An 18,955-nucleotide genomic window follows, 5' to 3' on the forward strand; every position below is an offset into this window, starting at 1 on the left:
TAGGGTCCCCCCCAAAAGCATAACCAGCCCCGGACATGCCAGCCAGTCCTGGTTCCTAAAATTATGGGGAATAAAATGAGTAAGGTTCCACTGTAATTTAAGAACCAGCACCAGGCTGCAGGGCCAGGCCTGGTTTTAAATATAGAGGGAAAAAATTGCATATATATAAAAACCAGCACTGGACCCAAAATGGCCGGGGTGTAATGCCACAGCCCGGAGACCCAAGCATTATCACCCCAAGCCACTCAGGCCAAGCCAGAGATCTCAGGGGAGGTGGGGATCCCCAAAAAAGGGTCCACCCTCTCCTGAAACCACAGGCTCTTCCCCACACTATTGGGCTGTGGGTACAGGTGTATTAAAGTGTTAAATAGATGGAAACTATTGTATTTTACCAAGGAACTACAGGTGCCAGCATGCCTGCAATTTGGAACTTGTGGAACTACAAGTGCAAGCAGGCAGCCAGCACCCGTACCCCCACTGCAAAATAAATAGTTAAATAAGGACATGACACACACACCTTAAATAGTACAAGTTTATTACACACATACATCAACCACACATACTTACCTGCTGCCAGATGTTCACGTCCACTTGTCCAAGTAGAATCCCATTTGGAGGACCTGAAAAGAAGATCCTATACTCACCACCATCCTCGTGCTGGTCTCTGTAGCATCCAGGGGGGTCTTGGCCAAAAAAACCCCTTACGTTAGCGGTGTATGTGTGTTACCACATACCCCGCTAACCGGCTCCTAACCGAACAGTAAGAACAGTCAGGAGCTGCCAGCCAATCAGTGGCCACTAACTATAGAGTGGCCACTGACTGGATCCGGCTCCTGACAGTTCCAACGTGGGCTGACTGACCCACATGGGAACTATCAGGAGCCAATCAGTGGCCACTCTACAGTTAGCGGCAACTGATTGGCTGGCGGCTCTGACTGTTCTTACTGTTCAGTCGGGAGTCGGTTAGTGAGGTATGTGGTCACACACATACCCCGATAACGTAAGTTTTATTTTTTGGCAAAGACCCCCCTGGATGCTACGGAGACCAGCGCAAGGATGGAGGTGAGTATAGGATCTTTTTGCAGGGCCATGCACTTAGATTTCTACTTGACAAGTGGACATGAACATCTGGTAGCAGGTAAGTACAGTTTGTGTGACTGATGTATGTATGTAATGTGTGTCATGCCTTTATTTAACTTTTTATTTTACAGTGGGGGTACAAGTGCTGGCCACCTGCTTGCACTTGTAGTTCCACAAGTGCCAAAGGGAAAGAATGCTGGCACCTATAGTTCCACTGTAAAATACAGAAGTTTCCATCAATTTTACACTTTATTACCCCATACCCACAACCACAGCCCACGGGTGCGGGGAAGAGCCCCAGGCTGAGCAGCTTGGGGTGCTAATGCTTTGGTCCTGGATACCCAGTAATAGGGTCTCCAGGTTGTGGCATTACACCCTGGTCGTTTTGGGTCTGGTGCTGGTTTTAAATATAGGGGGACCCCTACACAATTTTTCCCCCTATATTTAAAACCAGGACTGGCCCTGCAGCCTGGTGCTGGTACCTAAATTAGGTACCAGGACAGACTGACAAGTGCAGGGCTACTTAGGCTTTTGGGGGGGACCTCACGTAATTTTTTTAAAATTAATTTAACCCGTTTTTCACTAATTAAAGGCAGAAACATACACAAATCACAATTATTTGTGTATGTTTCAGGCTAACTTGCAGCTCAGGAGGTGGAGAGTTAGAAAAGTGATTTGGGCAGAAACTTTGCTATCATCTCACCCGTGCTTGTCATCCCGATTCTTGGTAAATTTGAGAGATGTATATTTTGGGTGAAAAGTACTTCCGATTTGCCCGATGGTGAGTTGATTCGAATTAGCTATCTCCCCCAAGTTTTATGAATGAGAAGAGAAATCTCTATCTCACCCGACTTTACCTTTAGTTAATTTGCGAGATGAAAATCATCCCTTAAATCACCAGAGATTGACATCTCGATCTATCTTGATTCTTAGTACATTTAACCCTAGGACCCACAGAATGATAACAGTGCAAACTAGAATTTCTCACATACTCACGTGGGAGGAGAATAAGAACTCTTAGTCTAAGGAACTGGTTAATGGGAACCAGACTGTAGTATTTTGAATTGGGATGTATATAAACAAATATTATACACAGGAGAATGGAGACCCTCCCCGAAGGAGGGACAGAGAAGAAGTATGCTTTAATGTGTGGAGTGGACAGAGCAAGCTAATCTCCTTGTTCTAAATCCATTCAATATATACTGTATATGGTCCCCAAATGCTATGTATGGGTTCTAATCTATGTGTTAGGAGAGATAGGCCAATAATTACAGTAGAACATAATGTTGTATTTTACTCACTAGAAGCATAAGCATTGTTATACTGTACCAATATTTTCATACAATCAAACATCTGAAATAACCTGTGCAAAAACTTAGGTAATAGGGATCCCAACTGAAGGAGGGTGAAATAATTGATACAGTTATGGTTTTTCAAATATCTGTTAAGTGAAGGCTTGTTAAAAATTCCCTCTATTGATAAGACTGTTGAAATAAAGTCTATCACCCCAGATGGAACCTGAACCCACAATTCTTGGCCTAGGAGGTTAGATAACCAGAGATAGTGTTAAGCTGAGTTAACAGTTATCTGCAAGTAATTAATGTTGAATTGTAGTCAGACACCTTAACCGCAGAGATAATTGCTCCTGCTTAACCACAGAGATATTTGCTCCTGCTTAACCACAGAGATATTTGCTCCTGCATATGAATGACAACCCCAGCAAAGCCTGCTTCTTGATCAAGGTTCTGACTGTGTGTACTGTGAGTCAGACAAACAGCCACAATACCTGTTTACCAGATATAAGATATATCAGATATTCAACTGATAAGGCAAGAGACATATAAACAAATACATATTTATAGAGGTGGTACGAGGACCCCTCGTCATATGCAATGAAACATGATGCGTTATCCTGTAACTTATACAGGCATATTTGACATAGACATTCAAGATAACAGTGATAGATTAATCAAACAGTCTGTAGAGCATGCGGTGGGCAAAGTGACCTGGACACAGCCTCTGTATTAGTCTGCAGCATGTCCCTCCCTGAACTAGTGTCAGGGTGCTTGGGACCCGGACACTCACTCTATAATAATGACAGTGAGTCACTTGATGTGTAGAGGGGGCTATAGTTGGAACCAAACCCACAATCTCAGTGCTGTGAGTCAGTAATGCAACCATTAAACCATCTGTGCTGCCTTCAATAACATCTGACATTAGTGAGTACTGATTAATTATCTAATCAAACTGACTCTTGCAACAATATTAAATTAGTCAATTGTCAGATTAAGTAATCGCAATATAACAGCTTTTTAACAGGTAGAAAATAAGTAAATTTTTGCTAAATACAGTTTTAAATAAGTTCACTGGGATCTGAATCACAGACTCCATCTCCATAGAGGAATTACTGACATGCAGAGTGATCTATCTCAGCATTTACTTATACTAACAGCTTCTTTATAGACTCTGCAACTGTGGATACAGCCAGCAATGCAGCAAACCAGCCTTGCATGCCTTAGGAGTGATCTGAATAAACTGGCACTGTAGTGCCCACCAACTGAGGGAAAGGATGTGCCTGCTCCTGCTCCCGGGAGCAGTAATGGCTGTTGGACATAAGCTCTGCCTCCTCATTGAAGGGAACAGAGCCACAGCACTCACCCTGGCCTGTCTGAACTGGCAAACAAACTACCACTGCTGATCACCACTGGCCATGTGAAGGAGGCAGAGAGAGGGGCTGATCACTCCCTAGCGTGCTGTCACTCCTAATGACAGCCGTGGCAAGGCACATCACTGTCACAGTGTAACCACTAACACCATCATGCAGGATTGCTTTGTCCATATTGCACAGAGGGTGCAGGGATCATCCGGCATGCTAAATACACAGAGACTTCCATACAGTCTCCCCATGAAGGAAGACACTGCTGGAGCATGGGGACCCATGACTCTATGCATGGTAGCTCCGCCCCCTCCTTTACCACTGGTGCCATAAGCACACGAAGAGCATAGCAAGTGGGTGATGGTGGAGGCGCCGCAGATCTATCTCAGTCCCCCACTAGTTGGGGAAGAGATTATACTTACCACTGCTGGCAATCAGGTCTGCAGCCAGGCATGGGGTAGCATGGATGCAGCTTCTATAGTAAGCTGTGGCATGTCCCTTCCTCAGCTACTGCCAGAGTGCCAGGGACCTGGACAGTCACTCTAGAATAGTGGTGGCGGGTCCCTCCTGATGCCTCCATGTAGCAGGCTGACAGATGCAGCTCTCTGTCAGCCTATCCTCAATGCTGTGGGAAGCTATGAAAATAAATATAGTTAAAATAAAGATAAAAATACTAAGAGTGGGCTGAGCTCTGCCCGAAGTGACCAGCTCCTTTGGGCACATTTCTGGGGCTTTTGGGGTATAGAGGGGGAGGAGTCACTCACACTTAAAGATTTAAAGTGCCAGCTCTACTCATCCACCCGTCTAATCCAAGTGCCCTGATTTCCAATATCCCTTGGTGGATGAAGGATAAATATTTATTAAAAAACTACTGTATAACCTACTTATAAGTCCTGCATCAGCTCAAAAGAAAGCTGAGACCAAACGTTTCTTAGAACTGGAGTTTACATTATCCTCTTTAACCCAACTTTACCACTGTTATCCTAATAAACAGTTACTTGGAAACACTTGCAGTTAAAGGTCAACTTTCAAAAATTCTCACTAAAAAAGCTGCTAATGCTCTCTTATGGACTCTTAAAAAGCTGACACATTATTGGCCCGACAACTGTGAGCTAAGTGAACTTGCAATCACATCTTCTCTTTAAAGTGTTCAAATGGCTCAATCACCCACGATCCTCAAGTGATGGCCAATCAATTTTGAGACTACTATACATCTCTATATAATCTTTCTTCCAATATCACAAATACTCCCCAGGATTTAGTTAATATCCATCAATACTTAAGGTGGGTAGACACCTGACAGTTATATCTGCAGATCAAGTGATCTGCAGATATATCTGCAGATGATGGTCATTCATACACACTGAATGACCATCATCTGCATGCTGCAGTAGCTTGGGCCGGACTGAGGGTGGGTAGGGAACATGGCCCAATTGTGGGAGGCATGGTCACGCCCCCTTCAGAAAAATAAAAAACAGATCTACGATGCAGCGCTGTGCACTGGGAAGGGGGGCGTTGTGTGCCCCTCAGCCCGGCTCACAGCCAATGGGGGCATGATCAGTATAATTGCTCCCCCCATTGGCATAGGAGCCTGCTCTGGCTGCTGCTTTGGCAGCCTCTGAAATTCTCCCAATGCAGCCCAGCACACAGCAGTAAAATATCAAATACTTATTTTCTATTACCAGCCTCAGGAGGAAGCCCATGAAGTGGCTAAGGAACGTGATGTAGGTTAGACTCTGACCCCCGAGGAGTGGTCCGATATTAGAACTGAAATTGCTTACAGTTCAATCTCGGTACAAATTAAAGAAAATTCTTATAACTTATATTATCGATGGTACTTAGCTCCCACTCATTTGTACTCAGCATATCCTTCTTCATCTAAATTTTGTTGGAGACTGTGCGGGTGATGGGGAACCCTGCTGCATATCTGGTGGTTGTGCCCTCATGTGCAAAAATACTGGCTAGAAATTCACATGTTGATTAGGGATGTAGTTGGTATACAAATTCCAAACACTCCTTTATATACCCTACTTTCTTGTCCTATCCCAATTTTTAAACGCTCTCAGCAAAAGTTGATTAAAGACATATTGAACACAGCTAAATGTCTGATAGCTGCTCAATGGAAATCAACTACACCTCCACTCACTAGTTGCTACAATTAACGCTTTCTGGTCCACCTACAGCAGTGTTGGCTAACCTTGACACTCCAGCTGTTATGGAACTACATAACCCAGCATGCACTGCTACAGTTTTGCTATTAGGGCATGCTAAAACTGTGGCAGGGCATGCTGGGATATATAGTTCCACAACAGCTGGAGTGTCAAGGTTAGCCAACACTGACCTACAGGGTGGAACACATATCTTAAATCATACATGATACCCCAAAGCACCTTGTTAAAGTCTGGACTCCATGGACCACTCACTTTAAAGGCAAACCTCCACTGGCAACTATTTTTATGTTTTATATTGACTGGTATACTCAGTGAGTGTGTACCTGAAACAAGAAGAGCTGAAGAACCAGCTTACACAGCAGCATTCAGAGAGACAGGGTCTGTTAGTAGGAGATCTGATGGTTAATGAGGGGCAGAATTTGCTCCTTCATACAAAGTAAACCGCTGAGAATCTGTGGGAAAAATACAGAGAATCCATAGAGGTGGACAGAGACAAGCCAAGAGGGAATACTTCAAAGCTAGCCTCTACAGACAAATTACTGGATGCAAATTTGCCTGGGACTTGGAGTGCCACAGAGTTAGTGTTCAGAGTTCTTATACTCTTATGCCAGGTTGTGAGAAGGAGAGCTGCATTCAGTCTTTGGTCTTCTGAATTGGTGAGATGAAACCAAGTTTTTGTGAGTTTTCTGAAGGGCCTGAAATGTGTACTCATATGTGACCCCAGTTGCCAACATTCAAGCCACCTAAAGATGGTTACAGTTACAAGAGTGTCCTGCACATTTCATTTAGGATTTACATCTCATACTAGGTGTGCAAGGTGATAGGGCTATAGTTTGTTTATTACTGAAAGGAGCTACATAACAGTAAGTCTGTAGGATTCTATTGCATCAGTTAGTAGGTCTGCAGGAACACTGCCAAATTACACTTATTTAGGAAGAGTTAGTTAAACCATACCTTTGACTTATCCAGAGCAAATCATTCCTGGGTCATAACATAATAAAGCAATTCTGGGAGTTGGGAACCCTTGCCTCACTGCTGTAGTGTGGGGAAAGGAAGATAAACAACAGTGTTACTGAAAACAGAGAACCATACTAAGAGTGGTCTTCCTACATCCCAAAACTACTATGTGATATACAACTTGTGGAAAATGTATACAGCAGCAACAAACACAATTATTAAGTTTACCACCTTTACACTGTAATATGTGCTATTGTTGTAATTGAGGACTTTTTTCTCTTTGTGTGTAATTTATGTTATGTCTACTGTGTAATTTATTTAATACATTTGCATTTGACTATCAGTTGTGATAATATGTGTATAAATTAGCAATCCTTAGTGCAATAAAAATTGTGATTTGTCACACAATTTATTGTGTAGTAATCTAGCAATTTCCTATATATATTGTCAAAGCCGGATAATCAGCTGAGACAGAATCTGTTTACAATTGGAATCTGTGCAACACCATCTCACGAATGGTGACAAGACTCCATCTTAGAAATAGATCACACAATGCTATTTTGTCAAAACCACAGAGTAACAATCTTACCCAAACACATACCGACAGTGTTTAACATACATAAAAAATGACTTATTAGCATTAGAACACTTTTTAGTAATCCTTCCAGAAATCATGCCCTGATGTACACAAAGCCCATTCTGGGGACAACCTTGATACCATAACAAACACAGTATACAAGGAAAACAACTAACAATACACCAGAATACTTGAGCATTTTACATATAGAGTGTATGAGCTGTGGCAATTGTAATATAACCCAGACATAGATCTACACAATTGAATTTTTCTGAATCCTAAACAGGTTGTTGTCTCACTATCAGACAGAATGGCCCCAGCTTCACAGCTGGGGGTCTCCACCCTGTTTTGAGAGTGAAGCTCACTGCCCATAACACATTTTGCATTGCAGTTTGAAAATGTTAGTAAGAAATGAGATTTTATATATATATACATATATATATATATATATATATATATATATATATATATAACAAGTATAGCGGTCGGCACCCACTGAATGTTAAGAAGTAATGCACCGGTGCCTTCCTCAATCAATTCACATTAAAGTGGAGAGACATCATATATACGTATGGAGGTGGCACTCACGGTGACTGGCATGAAAGCAGACAAAGGTCCCCTGTGGCTGTAATCAACGTTTCAGAACTTTAATAGCATTCTTTCGTCAGGATATCATAATTACAATGTTGCAGTGAATGAACTGTGACAAGTTATGGTCACCATAAACATACACTAGCTTCCATTCGCTATAAAATGATTGATACCATCTTAGAAAACCCTAGGGGTGGAGATCAGGCACAAGCCCTATTAAAAGCTGAAGCACAATGGATCTACAAATTGAATACGGTACATCCATATTGGCTTAATGAACAGCTTCCCCTGACATGCTTTTTATAAGTTGTCACAGTTCATTGACTGCAACATTGTAATTAATATGTAGCTCTTTCTATTTCTTGTTCTTCTTGTTGCTTAAGTCATGTAATTATATATTCTAACCATCATTATCTTTTGGTGGTCTGCAGGTATTTGAACATACATGCACACAACAGTCATCCTGTTTTGCTTTTTAACGTATAGGTGATGGTTTGTTTATTTTTTGCACTATAGCAACGGGTCTAGGACTGATACGTCACTTCCGCTGAGATGTGCGCGTGGTTGACGTCAGTGTTGTCCCGGATCCAGCATGCACAGATGGGTGTTTTAGAAGTTTCAATCTAAGGTAAGATTTTTGATATGTTCTGTATTCCTGACGACGGTTGAAATATACAGAAATGTTGAAACAGATTGGGCTGTTGTCCTCATTACTTTAAAGCCGTGAATGCCGCCGATACTTGGGTCTATATATATATATATAATATTAAATCCATCAAAAATAGAATCTCATGCATAAACAACGCACATTACGCACAGTTGCACTGCTAACATGACGCACATTAGTGAATGCACAATATCCTGCATGCGAACGCTGTTTATTTGTTTATTAGCTGCATGCATGCACATCTGCCCCAAATCAGATAAACCTAACAAACATCTTTTCCCAAACCCCTAATACTTACATAATGCACACTCACATAAAAGGTTCCATAGATTTAAAGTATAAGATCCAAGTTTTATACATTTATTACAAATGCTGTGAAATAAAGACTATTTTGGTATCTAAGGTTTAATACGTGATAAGTAAGCCGTGTTTGGTATAGGGGTGAGCGGGTTCGGATTTCTGAAATCCGAACCCCCCCTAGCCCCCCCGATCCGAGGCCAATCCGAGTCAGGCTCGACTTTTCCCGCCTGACTCAGATCTGAAATCGAGGCAAAACGTCATCATCCCGCCTTCCGGGTCTCGCGGGTTTTGGATCCTATATAAGGTACACGCGTCGGCGCCATTTTCTCACTCGGCTGTGGACAGTGAAGAGGGAGGGTGGGAGTTAGGGCTGGCTGGGCTGTGTAGTGTAGTGTAGTGCAGAGTAGTGTTGTGCTGTGCTGTGCTGCGCTGTGCTGCTGTTGTCCATAGGGGCTGTGTCCATTACTTCAAAGTCCATAAGGGCTGGCTGGACTGTGTTGTGCAGTCAGTTGTCCATAGGGGCTGTGTCCACTCCAAAGTCCTGTACAGTGTCCCAGTCCTAAAGGGGTGCTGTAGTGTTGTCGAGGGGGTGCTCTGTCCATCAAGGGTGCTCCCCCCAAGTGCTAAAAAAAAAAAAAAAAAATTCTGTTTTTGTGAATTGTGTGCACTGTGGCTGCACGTGCATCAACAAAGGAGCAGCGCCAAGCGTGCGCCTGTGTCCCATTAGTAAAGGGCCGACTGGCTTGTCCGTTAAAGGGTGCTGTAACCCCCAAAGTATACTCCAAACAAAAAAAATATATATTTTCTGTGTTTGTGAATTGTGTGCGCAGTAGCCGCACGTGCATCAACAAAGTAGTGCCAAGCATGCGCCTGTGTAATAAGTAAAGGGCCGGCTGGCTTGACCGTTAAAGGGTGCTGTAACCCCCAATGTACACTCCAAACCAAACAAAAAAATATTTTCTGTGTTTGTGAATTGTGTGCGAAGTAGCCGCACGTGCATCAACAAAGTAGTGCCAAGCGTGTGCCTGTGTCATAAGTAAAGGGCCAGCTGGCTTGACCATTAAAGGGTGCTGTACCCCACAAAGTACACTCCAAACCAAATAAAAAAATATTTTCTGTGTTTGTGAATTGTGTGCACAGTAGCCGCACGTGCATCAACAAAGTAGTGCCAAGCGTGCACCTGTGTCCCATAAATAAAGGGCCGACTGGATTGACCACTAAAGGGTGCTGTAACCCCCAAAGGGCACTCCAAACAAAATTAAAAAAAAATGTCTGTGTTTGTGAATTATGTGCACTGTGGCTGCACGTGCATCAACAAAAGAGCAGCGCCAAGAGTGCGCCTGTGTCCCATAAATAAAGGTCCGGCTGGATTGACCGCTAAAGGGTGCTGTAACCCCCAAAGGGCACTCCAAACAAAGTTTTTCTGTGTTTGTGAATTGTGTGCACTGTGGCTGCACGTGCATCAAGGAAGGAGCAGCGCCAAGCGTGCGCCTGTGTCCCATAAATGAAAGGCCAGCTGGCTTGTCCGTTAAAGGGTGCTGTGACCCCCAAAAGGCACTCCAAACAAAATAAAAAAATATTTTCTGTGTTTGTTAATTGTGTGGGCTGTAGCTGCACGTGCATCACCAAAGGAGCAGCGCCAAGCGTGCGCCTGTGTCCCATAAGTAAAGGGCCGGCTGGCTCATTTCTTAAAGGTTGGTGTAACCCACAAAGTGCACTAGTCTCCAACAAAAATAAAAAATTATTTTCTGTGTTTGTGTGCATCTTAGTCGCACATATATATGAATATAACATAAATGGAGGACCAAACTTTCTCCGATAAAAATAAAATAGGGAAAGATCAAGAACCACTTCCTCCTAGTGCTGAAGCTGATGCCACTAGTCATGACATAGACGATAACATGTCATCAACGTCGTCTGCCAAGGCCGATGCCCAATGTCATAGTAGAGGGCACATACAATCCCAAATGACAAAGTTCAGGAAAATGACCTTGAAAAAAACATTTAAATCATCTGAAGAGGAACGTAAACATTAGCAATATGCCATTTACGACACGGAGTGGCAAGGAACGGCTAAGGTCTTTCCCTATGTTCATAGCTAGTGGTTCAGCTTCACATGACGATGGAAGCCCTCCTCCCGCTAAAAAAATCAAACGAGTTAAGCTGGCAAAAGCACAGTGAAGAACTGTGCGTTCTAAGAAGATATCACAAATCCATAGGCAGAGTCCAAGTGTGGTGGCGGTTGCGATGCCTGACCTTCCCAGCACTGGACGGGAAGAGGTTGCTCTTTCCACCATTTGCACGCCCCCTGCAAGTGCTGAAAGGAGCATCCACAGTCCACTTGCTGATATGCAAATTGAAGATGTCACTGTTGAAGTACAACAGGATGAGGATACTGGTGTAGCTGGCGCTGAGGAGGAAGTTGGCGAGGAGGATTCTGATGGTGATGTGGTGTGTTTATATCAGGCTCCGGGGGAGACAGTTGTTGTCCGTGGGATGAAAAAGCCCATCACGGTCATGCCTGGGCAGAAGACCAAACATTCCACCTCTTTGGTCTGGCAATATTTCTATCCAAATCTGGAAAACAACTGTCTTGCCATATGTACCATATGTAAAGATGAAATAAGTAGGGGTAGGGACGTTAACCACCTAGGAACATCCTCCCTTATACGGCACTTGCAGCGCATTCATAAAAAGTTACTGTCAAGTTCAGAAACTTTGGCTAAGACAGTAAGCAGTCCAGGGACACCTAAATCCCTTTTTCCTGTTTTATCCAAGGAATCGGTGAATGACGAGGATGAGGACGACATCTTGCCTCTGTAGAGCCAGTTTGTGCAGAGACACATTGATCGCCAGCTTGTTTTGCAGGGGCCCAAACGAACCAATCATTTCAGCCACAGTCATGTGGCAGACCCTGGCGCTGAAATGATTGGTTTGTTAAAGTGTGCATGTCCTATTTATACAACATTAAGGGTGGGTGGTAGGGCCCAAGGACAATTCAATCTAGCACCTCTTTTTTTTTTCTTTGCAGTATGTACTGTTTGGGGCCTAGTTTTTCAAACTGCCATCCTGTCTGCCACTGCAGTGTCACTCCTAGATGGGCCACGTGTTTGTGCCGCCAACTCGTGTCGCTTAGCATAGTCATCCAGCTACCTCGGTGCAATCTTTTGGCCATAAAAACAATATTGTGAGGTGTGAGGTGTTCAGAATAGACTGGAAATGAGTGGAAATGAAGGTTATTGAGGTTAATAATTGCATAGGAGCAGAAAAACCCACAAATTCTGTGTTTTAAGCTGTTTTTATGCTTTTTAAAAAAAAAATACAAATCCAAAACACAAAACTCAGAACCCAAAACACGGAAGGGTGGTTTTGGCAAAACCAATCCAGATCCAAAACACGAAGAAAAATCCAGATCCAAAACCAAAACACAAAACCTGAAAAGTGGCCGGTGCACACCCCTAGTTTGGTATTGTACTGATCTGCATTTCCTCAACAGCTTTCCGGTACCATCGGTGAGAAGATCGCAACATGAATTCGCAACTTATGGACCGTAGAGACTTAAAGCACCAGAATGTACATTGTAAAATCAACAGCCAAGATTTGCATGAGGCGGGGAAACGGAGGCAACAAGCTGTTAGAGGCTGTTCTGTGTCAATTTGAATCAAGCTGTTAAATGCCCTGTAACAAAAGCACCACGATGGGGAACCAATGGGATCAGCAACAAACCTCTCTATTGTGTTGTCTGTTTCTGTAAGGGTATAAAGGTGTGTGTTGTGACCCCAGTCTGGAGTCTTCTTGCTCATTGCTGATTGACGGAGGTTTCTTGCTGATCTGGTCCAGAGCGCGTGTGTAATGTATAACTTTAACTTCGGTCTGTATAATTCTTTGAGCTAAATTGTACTTAGATCATAGCATGTAACTGACTGTACTTTACTTGAATAATACTTTGTGCTTTGGAAACATGTTCAAGGTCTAAAGTCTTTATTTTACTGTATGACTGCTTACGCAAATAGCGTCAATTGTAGAGGTTTATAGGCAGGGTTTAGAAGGTATAGGTAAGTGTGTATAGAGGTTGAAATCCAGTATCCTTAATATATAATTTATATTTAGGATTTAGGAGGTTTGAGATTCACCTCAGCTTAGGAGCAGGCTGTTAGGCTAATTGGTTTTACACATTTATATTAGTTAATCTTTAAAATATTAACTGCACCTTATTGCTTTTTATTTATTTATTTTTCAAATATAGGCATAGTATTTCATGTTTTTCTAGTCCTTGCTTTGTAGTTTGTTTTTCAAGTTACTGTAGGGATACAGATCGTAACAATTAAATTTAACTGAGTAGGACTAAAAGCACCAAGCTACCTTATTGCATTGAAAACAGTATGCTTACAAACTTTACAATGAAACTTTCAGCTGCATTATTATTCATAAGTAATGAAAATAAAATAGTGTCATATAGAGGGTATTGTGCTTGATTTCCTCACCATAAATATCTTTACACAATAAAGGTAAAAAAAGAAGTGACAAAGAGTAGGATTGGATTTTTGGAGTAGGACTTCATCTACAGGAAGCAATTATTGTAATAACCATGTAGAGTCTGCTGATTTAATGTTCATACAGCTACACTTTGTTTCAGAAAGACTGTATACAAAAAAATATATTTTACAAAATCCAACAGCAATTTAATGCTTTAAACTCACATTAACCATCCTTGACATCTCCACCTATGCATATACTTGTTTGGGTGGATGTTATGTAATATATGTAATATATTTAATTATGTAGTTTTATGCCGGTTTTACTTACATGGTTTTTATTTGAAAATATCTGCAAAATATCTGCAAATACATAAAGAAAAAAATATAGTTTTTTGTGACATTATAGTAATTATTTAAAAGTAGGTGGGATTATAAAAAACATTCTTGCAAATGAAAAAAAAGCAGAGCAAATGCTAACTGCATTTGAAATTGACAATTTTATTACAATGAGAACACAAGTTGTGAAATTAATACAAATGATAAAAATATCAGCGAAATGATAAATGGATTCACCCTATATTAATTATTAATTTCACACATTTAATTTAGGGAGTGCACTCCCACAATAGTAAATGATATCTTAAAAGCTATAAGACAATTATATAACAGTGCTAATAGACAAATTAGTGTGCATTGAACAAGATATAGTAAAATTCCCTTTAATATATTTACTGCTGAGGGTTATCTCATCTACTTTATGTCCATGCTAATTTTTATTGAAGTATGTTTCTTTATGACCAGTATTACTAAATTAGATATTCTATCCAGTCTTCATCTGTTATTTGTATATTTTTGTATTTATTTGTATATATATATATATATATATATATATATATATATATAGGAAAACTAGCTATGACAGTGTTATATTTATTAATGACTGCAATAATACAAATAACAGACAGAACTGAACTGAATGGAAATTCACTGATATGTGGATATCAGTTCATTTCTATTCAGTTGTTTACATTTGTATAAGTGTTACATTAAATAGTGTTATGTATACCCATTTACTCAAATGTTGTATTTGTTAGGGAAATGCTAATGTAGAGAAGTTGAATTTTGTTCAGTTTTGTAATAAGTGGTATATCCAATAGTGGCATATGTATAAAAATGGTAATATTGATTGAAATATATGTTGATATTGTATCTCACACCATCTGTTTACACTCATATTTTTCTTCTGTAAAAAGTTTCACCTGTTAAAAGTTTCATCCTTATAGGGATGAAACATGTTGGGTTGTACTATCTTTTAGATCTCTCCGTTTGGTTGCGATCCATTGTTGTGAGCTCAAACCATAAGGTGCGACAATGGTTTTTACTGTATACCAACTAATGGTCAGAATTCAAATTTATGTTGTAAATCATTTTGATGTGATCAGAAACAGCAACATATGTTATTAAGTGATTTTATGTCAAATAAATAATATTTTTACTAACAACGGCCTTTGGGCCTATTATGTCTGCATGTTTTTTGGTGTGAGAGTTTATTATAGTGAAGACCTCATGAGGAAACTGTACCTGCGATGAATCACTCAATTTGTTGCAATTTACATAGTGTGATTCCTGATGGTAGTCTCTAACTACATGTAAAAACTGATACAATCCGTCTAGTCACTGATCCCCAGAACTGGAATATTGGAATATTTTAATTATATCTCAAATTGCTTGCAAATAAATAAAAACATCATTGTATGAAAATTTTAATAATTGGTGATTGTATAGCGCCCTCCTTTGTATGCTTATATATATATATATATATATATATATATATAGTACAGTATATATATACATATATAGACAAAAAATGAGGTGCACTCACCAGACTTGTAGTAAAATAGCAGGTTTTCTTTATCCACATGGCAAATAGAAACAGCATCAATGTTTCAGTCCACTCTTGGACCTTTGTCAAGATAGGACTGAAAGTGGACTGAAACTTCGATGCGGTTTCTATTTGCCATGTTGATAAAGAAAACCTGCTATTTTACTACAAGTCTTTTGAGTGCACCTAATTTTTTGTCTATGCACATTGAGCTACTGTGCTCATTTTGGTTGTCACCCCAGCAGAAGTGGATATTACTATGACGTGAGAGTGGAATTAGAAATTATATATATATACAGTCAGGTGCATAAATATTGGGAAATTGACAGAATTTTCATAATTTGGCTATTCACCACCACAATGGCTTTGAAATGAAACAAACAAGATGCAGACTTTCAGATTTAATTTGAGGGTAATAACATCCAAATCAGGTGAATTCTGTAGGAATTACAATGGTTTCTATATGTGCCTCCCACTTTTTAAGGGGCCAAAAGTAATGGGACTATCAACTCAAAAGATATTTCATGGACAGGTGTGGGCTATTCCGTCATTATTTCATTATCAATTAAGCAGGTAAAAGGTCTGGAGTTGATTCTAGGTGTGACATTTGCATTTGGAATCAGTTGCTGTCGACTCTCAATATGAGATCCAAAGAGCTGTCACTATGAAGCAAGACATCATTAGGCTGAAAAATCAAAACAAACCCATCAGAGAGATAGCAAAAACATTAGGTGTGGCCAAATCAACTGTTTGGAACATTCTTAAAAAGAAAGAATGCACCGGAGAGCTCAGCTACACCAAAAGACTCGGAAGACCACGGAAAACAACTGTGGTGGATGAAATAAGAATTATTTCCCTGGTGAAGAAAAACCCCTTCACAACAGTTGGCCAAATCAAGAACACTCTCCAGGAGGTAGGTGTATATGTGTCAAAATCAACAATCAAGAGAAGTCTTCACAAGAGTGAATATAGAGGGTTCACCACAAGATGTAAACCATTGGTGAGCCACAAAAACAGGAAGACCAGATTAGAGTTTGCTAAACAACATCTAAAAAAGCCATTACAGTTCTGGAACAACATCCTATGGACAGATGAGACAAAGATCAATTGTACCAGAGTGATGGGAAGAGAAGAGTATGGAGAAGGAAAGGAACTACTCATGATCCAAAACATACCACCCCATGGTGGTGGTAGTGTCATGGCATGGGCATGTATGGCTGCCAATGGAACTGGTGCCCTTGTATTTATTGATGATGTGACTGCTGACAAAAGCAGCAGAATGAATTCTGAAGTGTTTTGGGCAATATTATATGCTCATATTCAGTCAAATGCTTCAGAACTCATTGGACGGCGCTTCACATTGCAGATGGACAATGACCCGAAGCATACTGCAAAAGCAACCAAAGAGTTTTTTAAGGCTAAAAAGTGGAATGTTATGCAATGGTCAAGTCAATCCCCTGACCTGAATCCGATTGAGCATGCATTTCACTTGATGAAGACAAAACTGAAGGGAAAATGCCCCAAGAATGAGCAGGAACTGAAGACATTTACAGTAGTGGCATGGCAGAGCATCACCAGGGATGAAACCCAGCAGCTGGTGATGTCTATGCGTTCCAGACTTCAGGCTGTAATTGCCTGCAAAGGATTTGCAACAAAGTATTAAAAAGTGAAAGTTAGATTTAGGATTGTTTAGTTTGTCCCATTACTTTTGGCCCCTTAAAAAGTAGGAGGCACATATAGAAATCCTCAAATAAAATCTGAAAGTCTGCAGTTAAAGCACATCTTGTTTGTTTCATTTCAAAGCCATTGTGGTGAATAGAGGCCAAAATATGAAAATTCTGTCAGTGTCCCAATATTTATGCACCTGACTGTATTGTATATATATATATATATATATATATATATATATTAATATTTTAGGGATGAGCAGGTTTGGATTTATGAAATCCGAACACACCCAAGAAGGGACTTGAGTCCGACTTGAGTTTTCCCACCTGGCTCAGATCTGAAATCAAGGCAAAACGTCATAATTCCTTCTGTCGGATTCTCGCTGGTTTTGGATTTTATAAAAGGTCCCCGTGTCAGCACCATTTTTCACTCTGGCTGTGGGCAGTGAAGAGGGAGGGTGGGGGTTTGCTGTTCTGATGCTGCTGTTGTCCATAGGGGCTGTGTCCAAACTCCAAAGTCCATAGGGGCTGGCTAGGCTGTGTTGTGCAGCGCTGTTGTCCCATAAAGGCTGAAGTCCTAAAGGGGTGCTGTAGTGTTGTCCAGGGGGTGCTTTGTCCATCAGGGGTACTCCCCCCAAGTACAAAAAAATAATATTTTTTTTCTGTTTGTGTGCACATTAGCCGCACATGCATCAACAAAGTAGCAGTGCAAACGTGCGCCTGTGTCATAAGTCAAAGGCCAGCTGGCTCATCTGTTGAAGGGTTTTGTAACTTCCAAAGTGCTGGAAAAATATAAAAATAAATTATTTTTCTGTGTTTGTGACTTGTGTGTGCCTTAGCCGCATGTGCTTCAACAAAGTAGCAGCGCCAAGCGTGCACCTGTGTCATAAGTCAAGGGCTGGCTCGCTCATTTGTTGAAGGGTGATGTAACCCCAAAAGTGCTGGAAAAAAATATAAATAAATTATTTTTCTGTGTTTCTGACTTGTGTGTGGAGAGCCTTAGCTGCACGTGCATCTTCAAAGTGGCAGCACTAAGCATGCGCCTGTGTCATCAGTCAAGGGCAGGCTAGCTTGTCTGTTGAAGGGTGGTGTAACCCCCAAAGTGCCGGAAAAAAAAATATTATATTTTTGTGTTTGTGACTTGTGTGCGCCTTAGCTGCATGTGCCTTAACAAAGTAGCAGTGCCAAGCATGCACCTGTGTCATAAGTCAAGGGCCAGCTGGCTTTTCTGTTGAAGGGTGGTGTAACCCCCAAAGTGCTCCAAAAAAAAATGTTTTTCTTTGTTTGTGTGCACAATGACCTTAAAAAATACATTTAAATCGTCTGAGGAGAAACCTAAACTTGCCAATGTGCCATATACAACATGGAGTGGCAAGGTACAGCCAAGATCCTTCCCTATGTTCATGACTAGTGGTTCAGCTTCACATGACGATGGAAGCCCTTCTCCTCCCGCTAGAAAAATGAAACGAGTTAAGCTGTCAAAAGCACAGTAAAGAACAGTGCATTCTAATTCTAAGAAGAGATCACAAATTCCCAAGATGAGTCCAAGTGTGGTTATGGTTGCGATGCCTGACCTTCCCAACACTGGATGGGAAGAGGTGGCTCCTTCCACCATTTGCACGCCCTCTGCAAGTGCTGGAAAGAGCACCCACAGTCCACTTGCTGATATTCAAATTGAAGACATTACTGTTGAAGTACAACAGGATGAGGATATTAGTGTAGCTGGCGCTGAGGAGGAAGTTAATGAGGAGGATTCTTATGGTGAGGTGGTTTGTTTAAATCAGGTACTGGGGGAGACAGTTGTTGTTTGTGGGATGAAAAAGCTCATCATGGTTATGCCTGGGCAGAAGACAAAACATTCCTCCTCTTTGGTCTGGAAATATTTCTATCCAAATCCAGACAACTGTCTTGCCACATGTACCGTATGTA

This window comes from Taudactylus pleione, unplaced genomic scaffold (assembly GCF_031769625.1).
Source record: "Taudactylus pleione unplaced genomic scaffold, aTauple2 ptg000179l, whole genome shotgun sequence".
NCBI classification, from domain to species: domain Eukaryota; kingdom Metazoa; phylum Chordata; class Amphibia; order Anura; family Myobatrachidae; genus Taudactylus; species Taudactylus pleione.